General features: G+C 46.4%; 1 pseudogene; it reads right to left on the bottom strand.

Moving 5' to 3' along the window:
- Positions 1–22,878, bottom strand: part of LOC144784175 (phospholipase A2 inhibitor and Ly6/PLAUR domain-containing protein-like) — a 45,242-nt pseudogene extending 22,364 nt beyond the window's left edge.
- Between the last annotated feature and the right edge of the window lie 737 nt (positions 22,879–23,615).

Genomic DNA, 23,615 nt, shown 5'->3' with positions numbered 1-23,615 from the left:
ACCCGCCATAAGGGCGGTGGTCCCGTTGTACATATTAAGATGCGCCCACCACAGTGGCGGGCGCTTCCCGCATTTTTAACATTGCGGCGGGCGGTGCTGAAAGCACCGCCCGCTGCAATGCTAAAAATGCACGTTGTGCATTTCAATGCACAACATGACAGGCACCGCGAGGTGCCTGTTATGTTGTGCATTGAAATGCAGGGGTGTACCATAGGTACCCCCCATGTGCACCCCCCACCCCCACGGAGTCCCTGGGGGCCCGCAACGGGCCCCTGCAGGGGGACACCGCCTGCCTTTCCGTGGCGGCAATGAGGCGTGCCAGAATGCGCATTGTAATATGGCTGGTGGTGTCTAACAGACACCGCCACCATATTAAACATATTCCGCCCCGGCCGCAAGGCCACCGGGGCGGAAAACAGGCGGGCGGTGATTTTCACCGCTGCGGTCCCCCCCCGCCATCCTAATATGGCGGGGGGGAATTTGGCAATGGATGTCGGGCGGATTGCCTCCGCCAGGCCGGTGGTGGCTACCGCCAGCCTGGCGGAGGCAATCCGCCCGACATCATAATGGACCCCCTAAGTTGGTTCAGGAGGGAGAGATCAATGCATATCAAGAGAGTTGAACTTCTGATGTTAGTCAAGTTGATCTTAATCATTTTCACGAGTTTCTTAATGCAGTCAGTGTGGCATGTTGCACTAGTAGATTTGATCTATTGATCTTTATTTTTAGTTTTCCCTTTCTCTTCTCTCCCTTTTCCACCCATTCGATGGTAATGAAGAGAGATAGAAGTGCTGAAGGGGAAGTGCACAGGCATAGTGAAGTTTGGGTGTTCGCCAAAATAATTTAGTAGACTATGGTGATTTTTGATTCGGAGAAGAGAAGCATGCCTTGAAAAGGTTGTCTGCTACATTGTGGATTTTCCAGCACTATGGGCTAGCTGATTCATGGAAAATATTGAAGGTTTCATTTGTCTTGTTTACGGACTCATTTTAAGTGGCAAGATTTGCTTTATTTAACTCTGCTAGAGGATTTAGTCCATCTTTTGTGTCTCTTGCAATGGTCGTATCACACAAGCATAGTGATTTTGACAATTTCAGTTCTCTGAGTGCTCAAATCTCATTCCAGCATTTTTGCCCAACAAACTACTCTTCGTAGCGACCAATCATGTGAAAATCAGTCCTGATCCTGCTCAATATGAACAGTCCAACTAATGCTGCCAGGCCAGGTTCCTGAAGACTGGAATGCAAGCAACCTCTGACTGGTTTTGGCCACTGCGCCTTACCAGTGAAATGGAGGTGAGTTTAATCGCACAATAAGCACCGAATCCATGTCTAGTCATGCCCATCACACTTGGGGCATATAATTAGTAAGCCAAACATGCTTTGGAAAAGTAGGTCTCGCTTGAATTTTGAGCTTTGTGTAAAACATTCAAAAAAGCCAACAGCACTAAAACAAACAAAATAAATATATGATGATGTAGGGTATATTACGGATGTAAAACAGGCCTTCATACATTGAAATACATGCACCCGACAGGAGTCGGAATAGACATCACCCACTGGTAGTTAGTCAAGATGCCTCCCAGTGCTTCATTTGTTTGGCCCACATTGCCACTGTAGACAGAGATCTACCATATGCAAATCATGCCTGGTCCTACTCCAATAGGGACAGTATGGCCCAAACTGCTAGGCTTGGCCACCATCAAGACAGGAACACAAGCACCCTCATTCTTGTTTTGGACCATTTGGCCTCATCAGTGATGTGCCACTTGTGCCCAATGTCACAATGAGCAAGGAACCAACTTCTGGGCATACACATCACACTTGGAGCACCTCACTTCAGAAAACAAAAAAGTTATGAGTGGAATTCTAGAATTATCCTCAGGTACTGGTGATTATTCAGTTAATTCTCCACTCCTAGCACACTGATTGATGACTGGTCTTCGCAGAACCATATATATCGCATACTGGTTTATATGTTACATTTTTACATTGTGTGAAGAACTTTCACAGCTTTTTAGTAAGGAATTGCTAAAATAGCAATAATGTAGCATCATAACATCCACTATATGCACTGGATCTCCTGTAGTAAAAAACATGAGATGCGGTCGTGGTTAAAGTTAATATTTGCCAAGGTCAGTGTCCACACACAGGACTGTCACGAATACCACATTTCTTTCAACCAACCTGCAGAAAATGGCACACGCATGCATCCCTACAAGATCTTTATCAACACATCGAAATGGTACATGCCCATTCACGCAAATAATTATAGCCATTGTTACTCTTTCACAAGAACATCCTGTGGTTGCAGAAAAAACGGAATTTCTGCCTTCTAACCACAGGACACAAATATACATCTGAAAAGATGGAGAGTAATTCAAATCAGCTTCTGCCAGGCCTGTGCTTTGCTTGGCTAGCCTACAACATCTGAGTCCATTCAAACTGTTACCTGTTAATGTAGGTGATTGTTGGCTAAATAACAACAAGCATTGGCATAGCCAATAGGTCTCGCTTTTGGGACCTTATAAGTATTTAGTTATGCAGCACAATATCCTTGGTGCAACAACATCAACTGTTGCATGGCTAAACACTTATAAGGTCCCAAAGGCGAGACCTATTGGCTATGCCAATGCTTGTTAGCACAAGTCATAAGTGTATACATTAAATGGCACACAGTAGTTACAGGAAAAAGATGTAGTCCTTAGATAAGCCAAAATATGAATGCCATAATATTGAGACACAGATGGTCAGAGCCATATCCAAAATGTCAAAAGATCATAATACAGTCATTTAAGATATTAGTCATAAAAGTAAGCCTAACACAGTACCTACAAACAAATGAAAAAAAGTGAAAAAGAGCGACAAATCTATAATACAATCTGCATAAATAAGTGTCATATTCATGAGGCACATAGGAATGGAGACACATTGAAGGTGTGGTCAATTCTGTCACCGGTAGGTGAAGTTCCATAAAAGTCATGTAACAAGAATGGGTTCGACAGGACAAAAACACCAGTAGCATCAATGCAGTAGTGAGTGGCCTGTGTAATGTATATACTGTAGAGCACCAGAGAACAGAAGTGTACAGTCTCGCATATGGCAAGGCAGTATTGGACATAGTGATTGCGCAGGTAAGTTCAAATAGTCACAATTACTGATATTGCTATTACACAGGAGAAACACTCAGTAAAGCAGAATTGGACATTGTGATAGCGTGGGTAATTCAAGTGATTGCGCAGGTAAGTTCAAATGGTCACAGTTAACGATATTGCTATTATACAGGAGTAACACTCAGTAACGCAAAATTGGACATTGTGATAGCGCGGGTAATACAAGGGGCATAATTATCGATATTGCTATTACGCAGGAAATACACTCAGTAAACAATCAAAGTGATAGGGGGTAGTCATGGACTGCCAGTCGAGTTTAACTTACCAGGATAATCATGTTTGGTTGGTGTAGGATATCTGGAAAGTGTAAAAGTAGTTTGAGCAAAGGAGGAGTTGGTGGGAGAGGCAGAACCAGTGAGTGACAGGGAGAGGCGCAAAAAACCGGGGTGGTAGTGCGTCGCTACACTAGAGAAAGGGGCCCCGATGCCATAGAGGGTCAGGTTTGGTCGGTTAAACAAATGGCAGTAGCAGAAAAGGTGTACAAGTTACCAAGGGGTAAAGGCAATAAATTAATTAGCGTAAGGCTGGGAATGAGAACAAGGATCTAAAAACGAGGGGAAACGCTAGTATTCGGAGGTACATATACTTACAGATTTAAATATAGATGCACTAAAGCAAACATCAAGATTTTTGTCAAGATGCGGTCTGAGTGGGCTGCCCGCGGCTGCTAGCCTGTTCCTTAAGTTACAGGGAAGTGCCGGAAGGCAGACGAGGAATGACGGCACGGGCCGTAAAAGTAATGATTCATCTCTCATAGTACGGGGGTTCAGAGCTGTAGTTCACAGTCTAGAAAATATCACGCCCTATTAGACAAACATTGGCCGCGCGGCAATGAAAGGCTCACGGCGGCGCGGCAGCAAAAGTGAAAGTGATATCGATCGCGATCAAGGGCGCAAACGGCAGTTGTGTGTGAGCGCATTCATGTGCGCTGGACCAAAGAAGCCGCATGCCAGCTGGGGGTAGTGGAAAGCTTTCACGAGCGCTTAATTAAAGAAGCAGCGACAGCTGTGCACGTCAAGCGCGCTCTTGTGTGCGTTCTAGCAAGCTGATCGCTGGCAAGTAGCATTTCTCAGAGCCCTACTAAATGTCTCGCCCAGAGCATTGCATGCGCTGGCTCAGGCGAGACCTAAAGAATGAAAAATCCCTGGCGATTTTACACTTTTGCCCAGCAGTATTGTATTCAGTCAGTCAGTCACAAAACTTTATTCGGACAAACGCAGCCATAAAAGTACAGATGATAAAAACATTTCATGAATAAATAGGACAGCATTTATACTGGGAATTTCTGAATCAGTCTAAGTTGTAATTTTACAGACTCACTCATTCGAGGTCCTTCCTGGGCATTTCAGCAGCTGTAAGTGTTTTTTCATTGTTCATTGATGCAAATATCACTGCAGATTTGCACTTTACCTGTGCAAAAGTGCATAGAAACAGGGCAAAATAGCCAGAAAGAGTGACACTTGTGATATGGCCTTGTGTCTGGTTGTTGTGGACAAAGACTGATCATGTCTCTTAAAGAGATATGCCTATTCCTGTAAGCGCATGTCTGTTTATATTATTATCTGAAGTTTGTCTATAGTTCTGTGTATTCTTGCACATCATATGTCTCTTCGTGCATGCACCTGTCTCTCTATATGACCATATCAGTTTTCATTTGTGCCACCCTCTGCTTTTTTCTGACCGTGTTTATGATACTATGATACTGTGCCATATTTTGTGTGTGCCCAGTATGGCATGTCATTGTCTAGCACTGCTTGGCCTGCTCCTACATGGACCTGCCTTTACCTGCTATTGTGTCTATTGTACCTTGTACCACATTAATTTAGCATGTTTGCAAAACCTAGACAAAAAACTTTAGTTAATCTAGCCATTCAAATCAATTAATATTTTCGTAGCGGATCAAAGTTGATCAACTGGCAAATAACAGGTTAACATATTTTTTGAGTCACCTCGATGGCTCACTAGCTCAGGGTTGGTAGGAATTAACTTCTCATCAGTATTATTGGTGACAGATACACTCCTTAATCGGTCTGTATTCCATCCAGTCTATTTCAATTGTCTTCTGTGAGCTAGACAATGAAACATCAGCAGACTGAAGGACAGAAAAGGCTACAAAGTATCTCATTCAGCGGGAGAATTGTTGGTAAAGTAAACAGGGTAGCTCATGCTAATCCTCTCTTTAATAATAATAATAATAATAATAATAATACTTAATATTGCGCAAACAGCTATCTCAAACAGAGGTGTCCTGGCACATAGCGGCAGTCAGGAGTAGATAAGGGCAATAGTTGACCTAGTCAAAGAGCCATATCTTCAGATGCTTTCGGAACTCAGATTCTGTACTCAGCATGCGGAGATGCAAAGGTAAAGCATTCCATAGCATAGCTGTTTTTACCGAGAAAACCCTGCCTACCTTTCTGTCTTTGACAAACCTAGGAATGCACAATAGGAGCTTAGAGTTGGACCTCAGAGTGCGGGTCGATTAGTAAGGGAGCAGTCTCTTTCTGAGCTAACTCGGTCCTATGTTGTGGATTGCCCGAAAAGCCAAGTTCAAGGCCTTAAATTCGATGCGTTTCGCCATCGGGAGCCAATGGAGGTGCCTGATGTGAGGGGAGATGTGCTGGAGGAAAGGAACTCTGTGAATAAGCCTCGCAGCCGCGTTCTGGATCATCCGAAGTCTGTGAATCAGATAACTGGGCAGTCCAAGGAATAAACCATTAGCATAGTCCAGATGTGATGTTACCGCCGCGTGAACCACTGTCCACCTGCTCTCCTCTGGCAGGAGGTGCAAGATTTCTTTTACAGTTTTTCATTTGCCAAATCAGGTCGACGATACATGGCATATGTGGGTTTCTAGGGATAGATCTGAATGCCACTTAGCACCAAGATTTCTAGCTGACTTTACCGGACGTGGCGGGGTACCCATCTCAGCAGGCCACCAGAGTCCTGCAGATGGGGGGGAGGGCTGGCCAAAGAACATGATCTCCGTCTTGTCCGCATTTAATTTCAATTTGTTAATGTTCATCCAGCTAGTGATGTCTTACAGGCAGCTCCTTAATCTGGCAAATTGGTCCTTCATACTAATTAGCTAACAATTGGCAAATTCATTTATTTGTAACATATATAGATCAGCTTTCTCTGTACTGGAAATCTATACTAATATTATAAAGAGAGAGCCCTAACCTTTGAGGCGGGTAATCTCAGTAACTCCAGCACCAATCACAACACCCAATACAGCATTGGAAAGGGCAGTTGCAGCAGAAGGACATAGGCTATACAGATGGCCACCATATACATTCGAAAGGTAAAAGAACCTTGCCAGCAAAGTAGTCCCTTGTGGGCCTGTGCGTGGGCGGGCGCGGCATGACGACAAAAAAAAAAGCATTCCTTAAACGTGTGCGTTGTGCTGGGGGCGTGACAAAGGCTGAGGGCGTGTGCTGGGGGCATGACAAATGACAATGGGCGTGGCAATTGTGCGGGAGCAAGGGGCAAGACAAACGACAATGGGCGTGGCAATTGCGGAATTGCACAGGAGCAAGGGGCGTGGCCAATGAGCGCAGAAATGCACGGGAGCAAGAGCGTTCAATGGGCATCTGAGTTCAGCTGGAGGTGCGCCAATTGCGCAGGAGCAAGGGCCGTGACAAACGACAATGGGCGCGGCAATTGTGGAATTGCACGGGAGCAAGGGCCGTGGCCAATGAGCGCGGCAATCGGCCACCAACAATCGCTCCACATTCATAAATCATGATGCCAATCGCACACCTGGGCGTATGCGTTCAATGGGCGTTTGCGTTCAGCTGGAGGCGTGGTAAGTAACCGTTCGCTCTACTCACTTGTGGGCCTGCACGTTGTGCTGGGGGCGTGTCACACATACTGGGGCCGAATGCAGTGTGTGCCTTGTGCTGGGTGCCTGTCAAACAGACTGGGGCCGAATGCTGTTGGTGCTTTACTAAATTGCTGTTAAGTTCCTGCCTTCACGCCATGTGGGTCCTAAAAAAATAATAATACCGGGAAATAACTTTCAAGGGTCACATAATTCGCATTGTAATACGGTCGCCGCTGGAGCGGGGACTCAAGCGGGGGCACAGGCCACTGAGCGTGACTGCGGGGACAATAACAGCAGCGTATCCTGTGCGCTGTCACTCAACTCTCTGCATAAACGAATTTACACACTGCACACAACATCAACCAGGGCTGGAGCCGGACTCAAGCGGTGGCTGATGCGACTAAGCGGCCCTGCTGGCACACTAACCTTGAAACTGACTGCACTTTCCCACACGCGCAGCGTCTCTAGCGCGACCTGTCACCCACTCAACTCTTCATACCCGGACAACGTCGGGACGGGCTGCTAGTAGCTAATAAACCTTGACATGAGTTGAGAGATGGTAGTTTCATAATTTTCATATGTTTTCCAATCATCAGGCAATGTAATATTTAAGGCCTGAGCAAAAAATGTATTTACACAGACATATTCTTATATCATTTCTGGCATTTCTCTGCTTGTTACAGGAAACGCCTTAGATTACGCCATTACTGCACCCTAAGTGACTGAGATTTAGGTGCATATTTATTAGAAAATCATGCAGCATAGCACATTAAGTTACCTTGCTGTGCTGTACTGCTTGATAGGGAAAGAGAAGGAAAGCTCCGTATTTAAAATTATATGGCACATTCCTCTCTTTTCCCTGCGCTGGTGCACAATGTGCTGCATAGCACCAATGTAGGCACCCTAGCACCATGGTGCAAGGGTGTCTGCGTTGTAAGCAGGATTATTTTTGTGTAGGAAGGGACACCTTACTCCACAAAAACTTGAGAGGCAATTTCCTCTTCTCTGTGTGCTGTGGAATGCAGCACACAGAGAAAGTAACAAGGAGAAATAAAGATATTTCTCCTTGTTACGCCTCACCTCACCTGGGGAGGCATAGCATTTTGACGCATTCCCAGGTGTACGGTAAATCTGAAAATGAACTAAAATCCATGGGTGGTAGCATGGGAACTTCCACACTCCATGCATGGAACGCCTCCCTAGGGCAGAGTAACACAATGCAGTGATTTGCCCTGCATTGTGTTATTCTAGATTTATCAAGCCACTTGTGAGTTGCATCGCTCTTGCACCCCATTGTGTGGCACAAGGGCGACACAACTCTTCCATAAATATGCCCTGAGGTTTGGGTAAAAATCATATTGCCAGAGCATGGGATCAACGCAAACACAAACGCTGCCTTTTGCGTCATGTGCAGCTTTGTGCCATTGTTAATGCAAACATACATATCCCTTCATTCAAAAAAGACTTGAAGATGCATTTTGCGATAACACGTAGTGCAAAATACAGGATGTGCATTTTGCTTAATAGCACATATTTTTGGCAAACTTTTGGCATATTTTGTCTGATTTCTGCAAGGAAGGATTATACAACTTTTATACAGGCCTAATAATAACCCAAAGTTTACTATCTCCCAATTATAGTGAGTTTAACAGTACCCACAGATTGCATTGCACAAGGTAGCAACCGGATGTGGTCACTATTCAGTATACAGATCTGCTGAGGGCTATGCTAGTAAGATAGAGGATTGTTTGGTGCTGAGGATATCAGTTGTGTTTTCCCATATCCCAATTGCTAAGTAGTTCGTCACCTTCCTTTCCCTTTCGGGCTTTGTGCCCTGTCCTTGCAGACCTCACTGTTCAGCATATGAGCTTTTCTAGGAACCATTCCTGTCCTTCCCTTTCATCATAGTTATCAATGTGCAAGACCACTGGAATGCCTCTGCCCGCATCCTCCTGCCAGGCTTCCCAACAGACTGAGGACTAACTGCAGCTTCCTGCAGCATACTGCTGCGACTATCGGGCAACGTGGAGTAAGCCACGCTTTCTGAGACACAGGCCCACTGCTTGTGGATAGTCATGATTCCCTAATCCAATCATTGCACAACTCAGAATGGCCAAAGTGCAAGACAGCAAATGTACTGGATATCATCAGATGATGACTCATCATGCAGGATCCTGGTGTGGGTGTAATAAATATTCCAAAGTTCTTAAAAGCAAAACGTCAAATAGTGCCTCTATCCAGGAAGATAGAGACTGTCATGCCCATTGCTGCAAATGTTGCAGAACCTGGAGTTCTTATTGTTGAGTAACAATTGCAAAATAGCATGCGTCCCTTCTGAAAAGGGTGAAGACATTGACTTCCTTCAGCAGACACTGTTCTGTGATGTGGAATGAAGTGTGAGCACCACATCACCAGCATTCGAAGATCCTTTGTTGTCAGTGATCAAAAGGGATGAAACCATGGAAATTTATGTTAGGATCATACATAGCTGTGTTGGCTCACATGGCTCACATGCCTTACAAGAACTTTGATTTGTGTGTGGTCCATCACTTGAAGGGTTTCCCACCTGAGGTACTTACTGAATATATATTTGTGGTTAGTTTTAAGATATGTTGTTATGTGGCAGTTGAGTAAATTTTGCACCAGGTTCTGGCAGCACTTTGACTTACAGACCTGCGGCTCTAAAACAGTACTTTAGTCTGGATATAGTGCTTCTGCCTCTTCGACAAGTCCCTTTTCAACTGACCTCTCTCATTTCGAAATATACTGAACATTTAAAGGTCATGCACTCGAAATTTTGGGCATCAGCGACCATTCTACTCTGCCTATGGAGCCAATACACGGGCCGGACACCTCAGCCAATCACAGGTAGCCAGAACATCTCTTACATAAATAAGTAGACATGGCATGCCACCCAATCACAGGCATCAGAACACTAATTACATAAATAACTCAAATTGACATAATAACCAAAACCCGGCATCCAGAACATCTATCACATTAACAGCTAACTTTCACATCTTTTATGGCGCAATGTTTCTGGGAATGTCAGACTAAAACATAATCTAGATACCACCTAAACTAGATTTCATTCAACATCACATAAAAGTGTACATGCAGAGTACATTATTTGGAAGGCGTTCCCTAACCCGTAGGTTCCAGGTTTGCAGAATATAAATTCTTATTATTTTCAATGTATACCCTTTCTATTGTTTTATTGTGACTGTGTATCATTAAAGAATTATGTCACAATTTACAATGTTCTCTTCAGTATTCCAGGGGCATGTTTATCTACCACAAGGTGCACAGCAGGTTAATGTTAAAAGGTTAATACCTATCATAGTTAAGATCAAACCAACCCTACATTAAGATAAGGTCTTAGATAGACTTTACATATCTGCTCTGGCTACAGCCATCAACCTTTCAGAAATGCAAAACTGAACATCACCAAAGACAAGCAAAGGAGTTTAACAGTAGAATCAGTTCAGTTTAGACCTGTAAACTCTGGCATCAGCTGCTTCAAAATCAGTCGAAACAAAATGGAAGCTAAATGTAAGATCCAATCTAAAGTTGAGGGGTGATAACTGTACCCTATCAAACAACTTTCCTTAGAAGGCACCAAATGATGGAACTCTCTTCCTTCCAATTGGAAAGCCGCACTATCAATCAAGTTTTTCAAGTCCAGGCTGAAGTCTCACCTAATAAAGAACACAGAGCCGAACCAATATCAAACTCCTTCTCTTCCATTCTACCCTTCATAATTGTTATGTTTTTCTGGCAGCTCACCTGCCCTCAATGTTATGTTAAGCCTGTGACACCCTACACATGTTGTTTCCAAGAAGAATCTCATCCTCTCCTTCTGAACTCTCCGTACCTATTCCTCTCTCCCTCAACCCAACGTCATGCCAGCTATAGGTTGTGCATAATAAATAAATAATTAAATGTTCCTGAAATCCAATATTCTTTGTTGCTTCCCAATCAGCAATCCTTGTCTCGCCCTTTGTGGTTTCATTCTTTAACACCTATCTTTTGGCATACAGCCATCTTTACCTCATCAGTCTCTGATGGTTTTCACACCACACTTTTTGCAGACTGCCTCAAACTTTATTAGATCTTATTTGATAATGTATGTATAATATGTTCGAGATAGCTATCTGTCGCCACACCTTCCCCATATTCTTCTGATGTGCAGTGTCTTGACACCCATCTGACTGAGCTGAGCCTTATGAATATGTAACATAATTAAATAAATGGCTGCTTAATGACATTTGTACAGTGCATACCATTGGAAATTTCTCTTGGCACTGGTCTATACAACCTGCTACTCAAACAGCCTAGACTTCAGTTTTTTCCTAAAGCCAGCTAGAGAGGTAACCTTTCTTAGGTGTCTGGGCCAAGAAGGAGAGACTGCCCAGTGCGGAGAGGCACAATTTTGGCTACTGAGAGTGAGGCCGGGTGTTTGTTTCCAACCATACTGTTGAGTTTGTGCAGTAATAGGGGTATATTACCAAGGGCCTTATCGCCGCTTTAGCGGGAATTTTTCCCGCTAATGCGGCGATAAAACTATCGCGCTATGACCAAGCGGCCGCTAACTACTGTTAGCGACTGTTACCATGCGTTAGCAACCAAAAAAATTATCGCGATACACGGAAGCGAAAAATATCGCTAATGATATGCAAGGTAGGCGTACCCTCGCTAAATGACACCTAAATTCCCGCTAAAACGATATCGCACTAATAACAACTAACGCATGGGCTTGCTTAGAGGGGAAAAAATCCCCGCTAATGCCCTTAAGCAGGAGATAAATAAGAACTGCTAAAAGCAGTTCTAAAACATCAAAACTGGAGATAAAAAATTCCATAAAAGGAGACATAGGCCAGCCCAGACCCACCACAAAGCTGAGGACCTGCAGACGTCATGGAAGCAGTAATCATACAGGTGAGGAAAATTGAATTTTGCCTTGTTATGTGTCCCTACGTGTTCCCCATTATATGTTATATGTGCATGATCGATATGCATATGTTCCCCCTTGACGAATAAAGACGCAATTATGGTTGTGTCCAACGTTAGTATGCCAGTTTCCAGTCCTCGTGAAAGCAACGAGTATTAGGCCTATGTTGCCCACGTTTTACATTGTGCACGTTCATTCATCGAGTTGTCCCCGTTTCTAGGCCTCAAAGGGCCCGGACACCAGATTCAAGCTCCAGTCTCCTGAAACCACTCCAAGGAGCGATGCAGCCCCTCCCGCATCCCTGACCCTTCGCTTACTTCCTGCCAAGCAGCGCGGTGCCCGGCCTGGCCTGCCTGCCTGTCTGCCAAGAATATGTTATGCCTCTAGTTATCAGTTCAGCTCCCCGGCTTCACATTCCTAAGCTAACGAACCGCATAAACATATTCAGCTATAGTCTAGTCTTCCTGTCTCCATGTAAGAGAATTACTGAAATAATAACCATAGAAGATTCATAGCACACGCAATACATGTAGAATATATGCATGCACCAGTCTTTGTGTCAAGTAGCCTTTGCTCTGATGACTTTTTGATTCTATCAACATGTACTCCAAACACGAGATACCAGATATGCTATAGGTACATGTCGTCCTGACATCCCAGACTTTAGTCTCCTCTTTTAGTGCAGAAGTCAGAGCCCCCAGCTCTCCCTACTTACACGTCATGGCCCGTTTGCGCGCACCAATAGGTTAAAGGTTCCAGCTGCCTAGGTACCCCCCTCCATGTATCCACCCATTTATGACACTTCTGTGACGTTTTCATCACATGTCTACATGCACGCCCTGTGCACGCCTTCTTTGTACGCCCATATGTTCTTATCTTACGTTTGTCACTTGTTACGCCTACTGTATGCAATGCAATTGTACTGTTTTCCTATATATACTATGTAATGTTAATGAGACGTTGCAGCTGCCATTCCATTTCATTGCATGCCACTTCATGGTCTTTAGGCTCGAGCCATCCGATTAAAGCCATTCTGACTCAGATATCACGGATCCTGCCTCTTATTTATTGAGCTATCTGTTTTAGTTAATGTATAGAAAAATAGTACCGGTAATTAATTATTTATTTACCACACAGGTTGGAGTCCGACAAAGGCCACAGCCCCCACCACCACCACCACCACCACCGCCTCCTCCTGGACCACCACCAAGGCAGCGGCAAAGACGACGGCGGCCAATGCGCACACGACTTGTCCTTGGAGATCTACAACCCCAGGATATCATAGCCCACTACAGGCTCAAACGGACATCTATTGATTATATACTTAACCACATTGGCCACCGGCTCACACCAGCAACCCAGCGGATAACCAATATTCCACCGCAAACAAAGCTACTCGCTGTGCTGCATTTCCTGGCCTCAGGGACATTTCAACCCACAACATCCAGAGTGGGTGGAGTCTCACAGGCAGCCTTTTCAAGATTCCTCCCAATTGTGTTGGATGGCATAATCAGCCTGATACCTCAGGAACTACACTTCCCCAATACTGTGCGTGAACAGCTCCTGGTCAAGCAGGGTTTCTATGCCATAGCTGGAATCCCACAAGTACTGGGTGCAATAGACTGCACACATATCCGATTAGTGCCACCTGCGGACAGGGCACACATATATAGAAACCGAAAGCACACTCACTCAATGAATGTGCATGCAATAGTGGACCACCGTGGAATGTTCACAAATGTCATTGCCAAGTTCCCAGGGAGTGTGCATGATTCGTATATTTTCCAGCAGTCAGTCATCAACCAGCGCTTCCAGGATGGACAATATGGGAATGCAGTCCTAGTTGGTAAGTAGTAATCCAACATACCACTTCCATCTACAGCACATAGATGCATTACAGAAATGTACCAATTACAATGTCACCATATCACATACAAGGGGGCACATTTACAATTACTGGCGCATTCCTGTTAATCTGCAGGGATGCGTCAGTTACTGTGCGCCACAGCCCCAACATCATGGATGTGCCTCATTTACAAAGCCGTGCACCGTGGTGCAAAAACAGCACAGATGTGTGACGCAACGGTGCCGTCAAAGTGATGCATAGCTGGAATAGCGTCACAAGCACCACGCAGCTCCTGCAATGCTCTGTGGGCCCCATCTAGTTAATGCTGCCTCAATCCTTATACCTGCTTCAGCCAGGCACAGGGTTGTGACGCAGCATGGGCCTAAAAGTGACTGAGTGAAATCTTTAGGATTTCACTCCGCCACTTTTAGGAGGTGTCCCAGCCGCAGAAGGCCCCCCCTGCACAGGAACGCCTAGTTCAAGTTCTGAAATTTGTATAGCGCACTACTCACCCAGAGGGTCTCAAGGCGCTTGAGGGACGGAGGTGAATTTACTAATCGAATATCCAGGTATTTAGTTGCTTTCTGAAAGAGAGGTGGTTCAGAGTGAGGCGGAGGTGGGTGGGGAGAGAATTCCAGGTTTCAGCAGCTAAGTAGGAGAAGGATCTTCCCCCCCATGGTGGATCTGTGGATGCGCGGGTTAGCGGCGAAGGCTTGATTGACGATCGTAGTTGGCGGGAGGGGGTGTAGAAGGATAGACGCGTATTGAGGCATTTGGGTCCTAGGTTGTAGAGGGCATTGTGTGTGTGGGTGAGGAGAGGGAACGTTATTCTCTGTTGACAGGGAGCCAATGGAGGTCTTTCAGGTGGTCGGAAATGTGAGCTTGCCGAGGGATGTCTAAAATGAGCCTGGCTGAGGCGTTATGGATGTGTTGGAGCTAATCCTGTAGTTTGGCTGTGGTTCCGGCGTAGAGGGTGTTGCTGTAATCCAATCGGCTTGTGACCAGTGCCTGGGTGATTGTCTTTCTTGTTTTGGTGGGTATCCAACGGAAGAATCTTTTTTACCATTCGTAGGATATTGAAGCTAGATGACGAGATGGCGTTGCCTTGTCTGCTCATCGAGAGGGAGTAGTCTAGGATGAAGCCCAGGTTACGTGCGTGGTCCGTAGGTATGGGTGCGGTTCCGAGGGCTGGTGCCCACCATGAGTTGTCCCAGGCAGAGGGGGATGGTCATAAGATGAGGACTTCTGTTTTGTCCAAGTTTAGTTTTAAACGGCTGTTCTTCATCCATTCGGCTACTTCTTTCATTCCTTCGTGTAGGTTGATTGTGGCGGTGTTTGGGTCTTTTGTGAGGGAGAGGATCAGCTGGGTGTCGACTGCGTAGGAGATGATGTTGAGGTTGTGTAGGCGCGCGATGGATGCGAGGGGACTCATGTATACGTTGAAGAGGGTGGGACTGAGTGAGGATCCTTGTGGTACACTGCAGAAGACTTCGGTGGCCTCTGATTTGAAAGGGGGGAGGCGGACTCTCTGGGTTCTTCTGGTGAGGAACGATATGATCCAGTCCAATGCCTTTCCTTGTACTCCGATGTTGCTGAGGCGTTGTATGAGGGTGCTATGACAGACTGTGTCAAAGGCTGCGGAGAGGTCAAGTAAGATGAGAGCAACTGTTTCTCCATTGTCCAGTAGTGTAAGGATGTCATCTGTTGCAGCGATGAGGGCGGTTGCGGTGCTGTGTTTGGCTCGGAAGCCTGATTGAGAGGAGTCGAGGGATTTGTTGGATTCTAGGAAGGCAGTGAGCTGACTGTTGACGGCTTACTCGATGACTTTGGCCTACATGTGGTGCAGGGCATTACAATGTTACGCATCTCCCAGATGCCTCAGGTTGTAAGTACTCCTGCACAAAAGTGATGCAACGATGTTGCAAATGAGACGCAAGGGGTGTTTAAATCTGCCCCAAGATGTCCAAAAACAACAGCCCACACCAGACACATTGACACCATGAACTGTGGTCATTGTTGCCAGATACATAGACCAAAATCACTGCAAGTTGTACATCCCTGTCCCCCTCCCCAAAGTTGCAAGATGTGTGAAACATGCATGTGTGACGGAGAAACATCACTCACAAGCAAACTTGCAACACAACTCTCACTGTGCCTGTCCTGTGCTGGACAGGCATGATGAATACCACAGGAGAGACTGACATGTTGCCATTTAGTGTGCTAGTGTAGTACTGCTGCATGTCACTTACCGTCCGTGACCCAGTAGCACACTACAATGTGTGCATATTTGCCAAGGCTGTATGGAGTACGCCGACACATGTGAGGCAGATGCAGACTACCTGGTACACCTCTAGGTATATGGAGACTGAGCCTCAAATATGGATCTGATACAGGACTGTTGCCTCATTAAATAGTCAATTTACTTATTTACAACATAACACAGTAATACTGCACTCTACGGCAGTACATACTTGAAAAACAAGAGACGTCAGTGGATAATATAGCACGGGCATGCACAAAAACATAAGGTTCATACCTCATATTATTGCTTGCCTGATGATATAGGTGATGCATCAACCACTGTTGACTATTAACTATGGAAAGTATGACTCGTGGAAGAATGAATGGTGACACTTACAGGTGATGGAGGAGAAAGGCAACTCTGCAGTTGACCCCAGTTGTACTTGGGTTCTGACGTCCATGCCAGTTCTACAGCATAAGTTGACAGGGTCCCTACAGTAATCCAAGTCTTCCAGCCAGCACTCCATACCTGCCTACGCCCTACCATCCCATGTAAATAGGATGTGGCGTATATCCAGTCTGAGAGCAAGTCTGACCAACCTGGCCACTGTCCCTTAATGTGCTGAGTATGATGAAGTAGTCAAACAGAGGTGTACACGGAAACTGCTAAGCCATCGTGGTTCTCAAGTATCTCAATACTACCTCCCAGCATAGGTGACCATGAATACAGACCCAGGACAAAATAATAAACACTGCCCCGGATTGTTCACAGCACTTGCAATGATCATTTCCCCTGAGAACCAATCTATGGAGCCCCACGGGTGGGTGGCATGTTTGGTGCCCAGTTTGTAAAGTAATGATCAGAAAGTTGACATTGGGGGTGAGGCAGCTTGTCCGATGGCACACTTTGGCGGTGCTAGCGCCTCCGGGGTTGTCATTCCCCATGCTGCCACCCGTGCCACACAGCACCCTGGATGCCATTGGCTGACCTTGGCTCACGCCTCACGCCTCCCAGCTGACCCCTCCTCCCTTCATCCCCTTATTTCGCAGCTGCTGCGCAGTGGTGACAGCGACCCTTGACCCTTGGATAGGTCGGTTACCCACTGCTGCAGCTCTGTCTGCCCTGTCCGCACTTCCAGCTTTGACCCTTCCTCAGATCGACGCTGATTCGCCTGTGTCATTGCTGCATGGCCCCCCTTGAGTGCCTGTGCCCCTTGCCTTCTGGGTCCCTGTGTGCCTGCTCTCATCCCTTCTCATTTTGTACCTCGTGTGAGTGTTGAGTGGTATTATTCATCATACACTATTGCTCCATTGCTGTTGTGCAGCGGACGCACTGCTGTTGTGCCGAAGGGGCAACAAAGGTAGCCTGTCTGTGCCCGTCTGCGCATGGATGGTGCCCAGCGCCAGGACCCCTTGCCCTCAACAACACCAGGCCACCGGTCTGAACAACGATGCCACCACCCTCCACACACTCAACGCCAACTTGAACAACACCTGCCACCAAGCCAGCCCAAAATGCACACACGGACCCTTCACCTGGCAACCCAGCAAGTTCACCTGCCTCTGGACCAGCACCGCACCCGCCTGGCCAGGCCACAGAAACAACCACCTCAAGTGCATCCTGCTCAACACCCGCTCTGTCCACAGGCACACTGTTGAACTCTGGAACCTCCCGGACACAACATCACCAGATGTTGCCATGCTCACATTAAAATGGATGAATGCCTCCTCTGCCCCCCACATCGCCATACACATTCTGGATGGCCCCAACACCACCCTAAGTGGCACTCTCATCTACAGACCCCTGTGACCACGCACACAATTCTGCAAACCCATCGCAGACTTTGTCAGCTCGCTGGGCCAAACACCCTCAGAGTACAACCTCCTTGGGTACATCAACTTCCACCTGGTGAACAACAATGCCAAAAACACCACCACCACCCTGCTGGCCAACCTCGCCAACCCCAGACTCAAGCAACTGGTGAACACCCCCAACCACTATGCGGGCCACACGATTGACCCCTTCTTCTCCTCCAACAAGCACATCCCCTTCAACCACTCCACCGTACTACATTGGACAGATCACAGATGCTTCCACTCTACTTCAGGAGAACCACGACTCACCACCACCTGCAACAGGTACCCCATAGAAGCCGGAGCAAGATCACTTCTGACCAGCTCACCAGCTCCCTTAGCTAGAACCCTCCCACCAACACGACGGACACCAAATAATCTGACCCAAACCTCACACAGTGGATCAACAACTTAGCAAATGAGCTTGCACAGATGAAGTATCCTCCCAGCAGACCTGGCAGTAACAAATCCTCATTGTACTACAAAATCTGATTCCAAAGATAACCTGCAGCCCCCTCAAGAAAGCCTTGCGCCATGACCAGTCAACAGGAAACATGAGTCAATGACAGCCCTCAAGAACGCCGCCCGCAAACAACACCAGCTTATCACAAACACCAAAAGGACAAGAGTCAGAGAACTACTAGACATTAACAACCACACCAGCAGGGAACTCTTCAGCATCGTCAAAGAGGTCTCATACCATTACGCCTGCAACAATGACATCACACACTCGCAAGACCTCAGCGCCTCACTTGCCTCGTTCTTCCACCACAAGATTGCCGACATACACAACAGCATCAGCACACAGACAACACAGCAAACCACAAAACCTGCCCCACCCCCACCACCCTCTGCACCTGGACCTCGGTCAGCTCAGAAGACACCACCCGCATGATTTACACCATCCACTCCGGCTCGGCAACGGACCCCTGTCCACAACACATCTTCAACAAAGCCTACTCCATCATGGCACCCCAACTCCGGGACATCATTAACAGCTCCCTCGCATCCGCCACCTTCCCGGAGACTGAGGGTGAATAATAAGCTTTATCACTTATAGCATACTTGTCCAGTCTTAACTTGGAAAGCGTATGGCCTTAATTCATAAAGGCCCTTAGTTTTGTTTAGTATGGTGTTAAGATTAACTAAAAGTCTTATTAGTAAAAGATCAGAAACATAAGAGATGTGACATAGCAACATTGATAATGTCTGTTGAGCACTCATGTCATTTGGTTTTGAGTCCAGGACAGGAAGGAGCACACAGTACAGGTAGTGGATGGTGTAGCACATGCTGGAGTTGATGTTGTTGTTGAACCTAACAAGGGCCCAATGGTCCATGCATGTAACGGGTAGCTGCCTGGTGATTTGTTTCAGACCATGACGGTTCAGACCATGATGTTCTACAGCACGATTGCTGTATGCTGCCGCACAGTAGGTCAAGTGTGTGTTGTGTGTAATCTTGCCACCTATACAGCTAAGGTAAATTACAGTGCAGTAGGTGGATCACTGTCTGTTGCAGATGGGAAAAGAGCCACACATGCAACTCATCTGCACACTAAAATGATGTTGGATGGAGTCACAGCAGTGAGCCTTGATCACATGCTAACATGCACTACAGAATCCAGCTTAAACAGATGGGCAACTTGATATACAACTTGACATCCATCCCAACACACAAATCCATGCTCATCAACAACACATCCAGCACAACCAAATACTAATTCCGCTTTCCCGTGTATGTCACAGGGGACCAAGGATATGCACTGGGAGCATGGATGATGACACCAGTACGAAACCCCACCACCCCTGGCCAGAGGCAGTACAATGCGGCACAGATACGCACACGGTCCATTGTAGAGCGGACATTTGGTGTCTTGAAGTCCAGGTTCCGGTGCTTGGATATCACAGGTGGCAGCCTGCGGTACAGTCCCGAAATGGTGAACAAAATTATCATGGCATGTTGTGTGTTGCACAACATATGTGTCCGTACCAAAGCACCATGGATCCAAGTGCCAGACCCACCTGATGAGGATGAGGAAGAAGAAGAGGCTGGTGCTGTACACCCCACACCAAATGCTGCAGGACTTGCACGGAGGAACCGCATCATCAACAATTATTTTGTCTGAGTCTGTCACGTGGTGTCTGTAAAATAAAATAGTCAAATAAATAACATGTTCATGTGTTAGTGTCTGGCATGGGCACTGTACCCATTAAACAGTTACGTGTCCCAATGAGTGGTCAGATGAGACTAATTTCAAAAGAGTTTGGGAATGTGTACGCAGTACAGTTATGCCCTGCACTGTGTCTAATGTATCACACTCTACTTGTGAAGGTACTACGTAGGCTACACTATGTCATATGGTTGTGTCACATGCTTCAAATACTAGCAAACCAGGGTGCTGTGTGTGATGAGGATTTCATTCCTATTCAGAGTCCATTTCCCCAATCCATGTATGATGGATTGGGCATGTTGTGTCAATCACACAAATTTGGAGTGTGTGAAATGGTGTACAGGATGCCAATAGTCATAGCAACATCCCAAAACACAATGGTGCCAATCATCAAGACACATGTCCAAACCATGTCCGTCGTAGCAGCCGTAAATTGACCCTTGAGATGTGAACTATGTTCCGGATTACCAGCAAATTTCTTTTCCCATTGTAGCAGCCACAAGAAGTGCCGTATAAATAACCAGGGCCCGTAGAACTTACATATCCAGAATATTACCAAGCTCATTGTTGATGTATAATGTCAAGTACATATCTGCACAGATGGCCATACTGTCAATGAGGTTCATGAACATATGCCTCAAAGATCCATGTGTGGAATGTGATAAGAGCTGCTATAAGGTCATGTAATGGCCAGAAATGTAGCTATGGCCGGTGAAAAGTGGCGCCATATGAACAGGGGAAAGGGACTATGAATTAGACCACTTTAAAAGTAATGGGACAAATTAGAGTAACAAGTTGATTTTGCGTCTCATGTGGGTACAACATTAGGTTGTCTGTCACAAGACCTCAGCCTGGAAACAACTACCAGCCACAGATCCACAAGGCCATACATCACTATGCTGACCAGATACTTTGCAGAATCGATGGACCATAACCATCACCATGACATGCATAACTGCAACATCCAAAATATTTTACATGGCTTGGTGAAGACACCTCCTACAGCTGGACAGACTAGTATATGTGTATACACACCGGGGCATATAATCAACACAGGCGATAAAATTATCGCTGCTTTTATCGGCAGAAAACTGCAGCAAAAGCGGCTTTAGCGGCAGTTTTCTGCCGATAAAGCGGCTTTAGCGGCAGTTTTCTGCCGATAAAAGCAGCGATAATTTTATCGCCTGTGTTGATTATATGCCCCACAGACCCCTGGGTCATTCATAGATACCAGTTCGACACTTCTGTAATTGCATTTCAACCACTACGTGACATCGTAACATCAACATCTGACATTACACATGCAGGTGCACACACCACAATGTTTAATGGAAGTGATGACCCTATGTCACGTGTCCACCATGGGGGAGTAGCACATGTTAGACGAGGCTATCATCACTCATGGAGCACTTGTGAGCAATGGCAACATGACGTGGCATGTGTGGTGGCTAAGTGTACAAATAGTACTGACGTGCTTGGGGCTGCCTGGAGCTACCTTTCTAATTGTACCTACACCTGTAGGATGCAGAGCTGCTGCCCATGTTGGTAAGTTGTGGCCCAACTACACACCTGCTGCAACCCTTCCACAAATGTGATGTTGATGAAAGGCATGCTCATTGCACCTAAGGGCCACAGACTCATGATTCACAGACTACACACATAACAGTGTGACGGCAGGGAATACTCAGTGTATGCAGGAGAGGAACTAATATTCTTTCAGACAGTGTGTATCCTTTCTAATGTATGATGCCAATATGGAGGTCAACCAGTGGTATGTAGCAGTGCATGGCAAACAAGACATGAGGACAGTAGTACTTGCCTTGCTGCATCCAAACATGGGCCAGGGGGCGTTCTCCTATCACAATTATCAAATGTATGTTCACTGGCATGTCCCAATAGATGACCTTACCTGATGGCCCATTTACATTGTGACAATGTCATAGCATAGCATTGGTGCAATGTTGGCTCCACATGTTTACACATCTCAACATTAGTTTCCACCCTCTCAGGATCTGTATCAACATGTACACAGCTCGTATTGACATTGTTGTACATTCCTAAGGTATCAGTCTCTTGACCCTAAAAAGCTAGTTAAATCCTTAGCAACATATGACCAAAACACGTATTAAACAGAAAATATATATTTATTTACAGTATTTACACATGGTGAGCACATAGGGCTAGTGCAGAGGGTGGCCGTTGGATGGCCAGACAGAGACAATTGGTGTTATCAGGTCCAAGGGAAGAGGCATAGTTCACTCCACAGGCTGGTTGAAGTGGCAAGGAATGGGTTCATATGGCAGTCCATGGGGGGGGTCCAAGGATGTTCCGGGGGACAGTGAAAGTGAGTGAAAGAAGTACATGGGTGGCACGAATCCGAGTGCAGCAAAACATAAGAAACTGGGGCTTTGGCACAGAGGGATACTACCGCTTTCTCCTCAGCAGAAATCCGCTGTCATCCTCATCTCCATCATCATCGGTGTCATGTGCCTCACAGGTGTCAGTGGGTGTTGTGGCAGCAGCCATGTGAGGCACTGACACACCTGGTGTTGGAGCTGAGGATGTGGAGGCTGCAGCAGCATCCATCTGCGCCAAACCCTGTGGCAGTAAGGAGGCAACAAGAAGGTGCAGGGCAGTGTAGATCCCAGTAACCTGGCGCATGTGTTCAGCCCTGGCAGCCAGATGTTGGGCCTGCATCTGCCCCATGGTCTCCAGGGTCTTCTTGATGTCGTGAATATCCTTGCTGACACTGCTGGTATCACCCTGAGCAGACAAAGCCTGCTGCCTCTGGATCATGACTCCAGCAATGTCAGCCATGGACTGGTGGAGACCATGGAGGGGGCCGTGGGTGTCAGTAAGCCACCCACGTAGGCCTGCAACTTCAGCTACCAATTGCTCCACCCTATCCCCCAACCGTTCCTGGAGCTCTATGATCCGCAGTTGGAATGGATCTGGCCCCAGGGTGGTGGGTGGGGTGGTGGATGCCTGCTGCTCGTTGGTGTGAGCAGGGTGTGGGCTCTGCGGAGGGCTACTGGGTTGCCCTGCACTGGAGGCTGGGGAGGCAATTACATTGAACAGGAGTTGCAGGTCGTCAATGTTGATGGTAGGATAGGCGTCTGTGTCATCAGTGGGTGCCAAGCCAGGTTGCTCTTCAGGAGGTGCTGTCTCGACCTCTGCAATGTGACATGGGAGAGGAATTACATCACTGTTTGTCACATACAATCATGCATTTGTTCATTACACCTTGATACAGCATGACATTGTCTGATCATACTTGTCTAGAGGTAAGGACTTGTGTTTGACAAATGGCAAATGATCGGAGAAGATGTCACATGAGAAGTAGTAGTGGTACATGGTGGTCTCACAGTGCCCTATTTTCAATGGGACATACAAAAATGGCTCTGCCTTTGCACTAGGAAATAGCCTAATGAGTGTGGAGTGTATGTTAACACAGTGCTTGATTAGTTGGACTGTGATGCATATTTACACTGGCTATCGGGCAGCCCTTGTGGGACTTCATCTCATATGCTCATCATTCCACACAATACTGTCAC

This window comes from Lissotriton helveticus, chromosome 10 (genome assembly GCF_964261635.1).
Source record: "Lissotriton helveticus chromosome 10, aLisHel1.1, whole genome shotgun sequence".
NCBI lineage: Eukaryota > Metazoa > Chordata > Amphibia > Caudata > Salamandridae > Lissotriton > Lissotriton helveticus.
The sequence above is the reverse complement of the archived record's forward strand: the minus strand, read 5'-3'. Positions and strand labels throughout refer to the sequence as shown.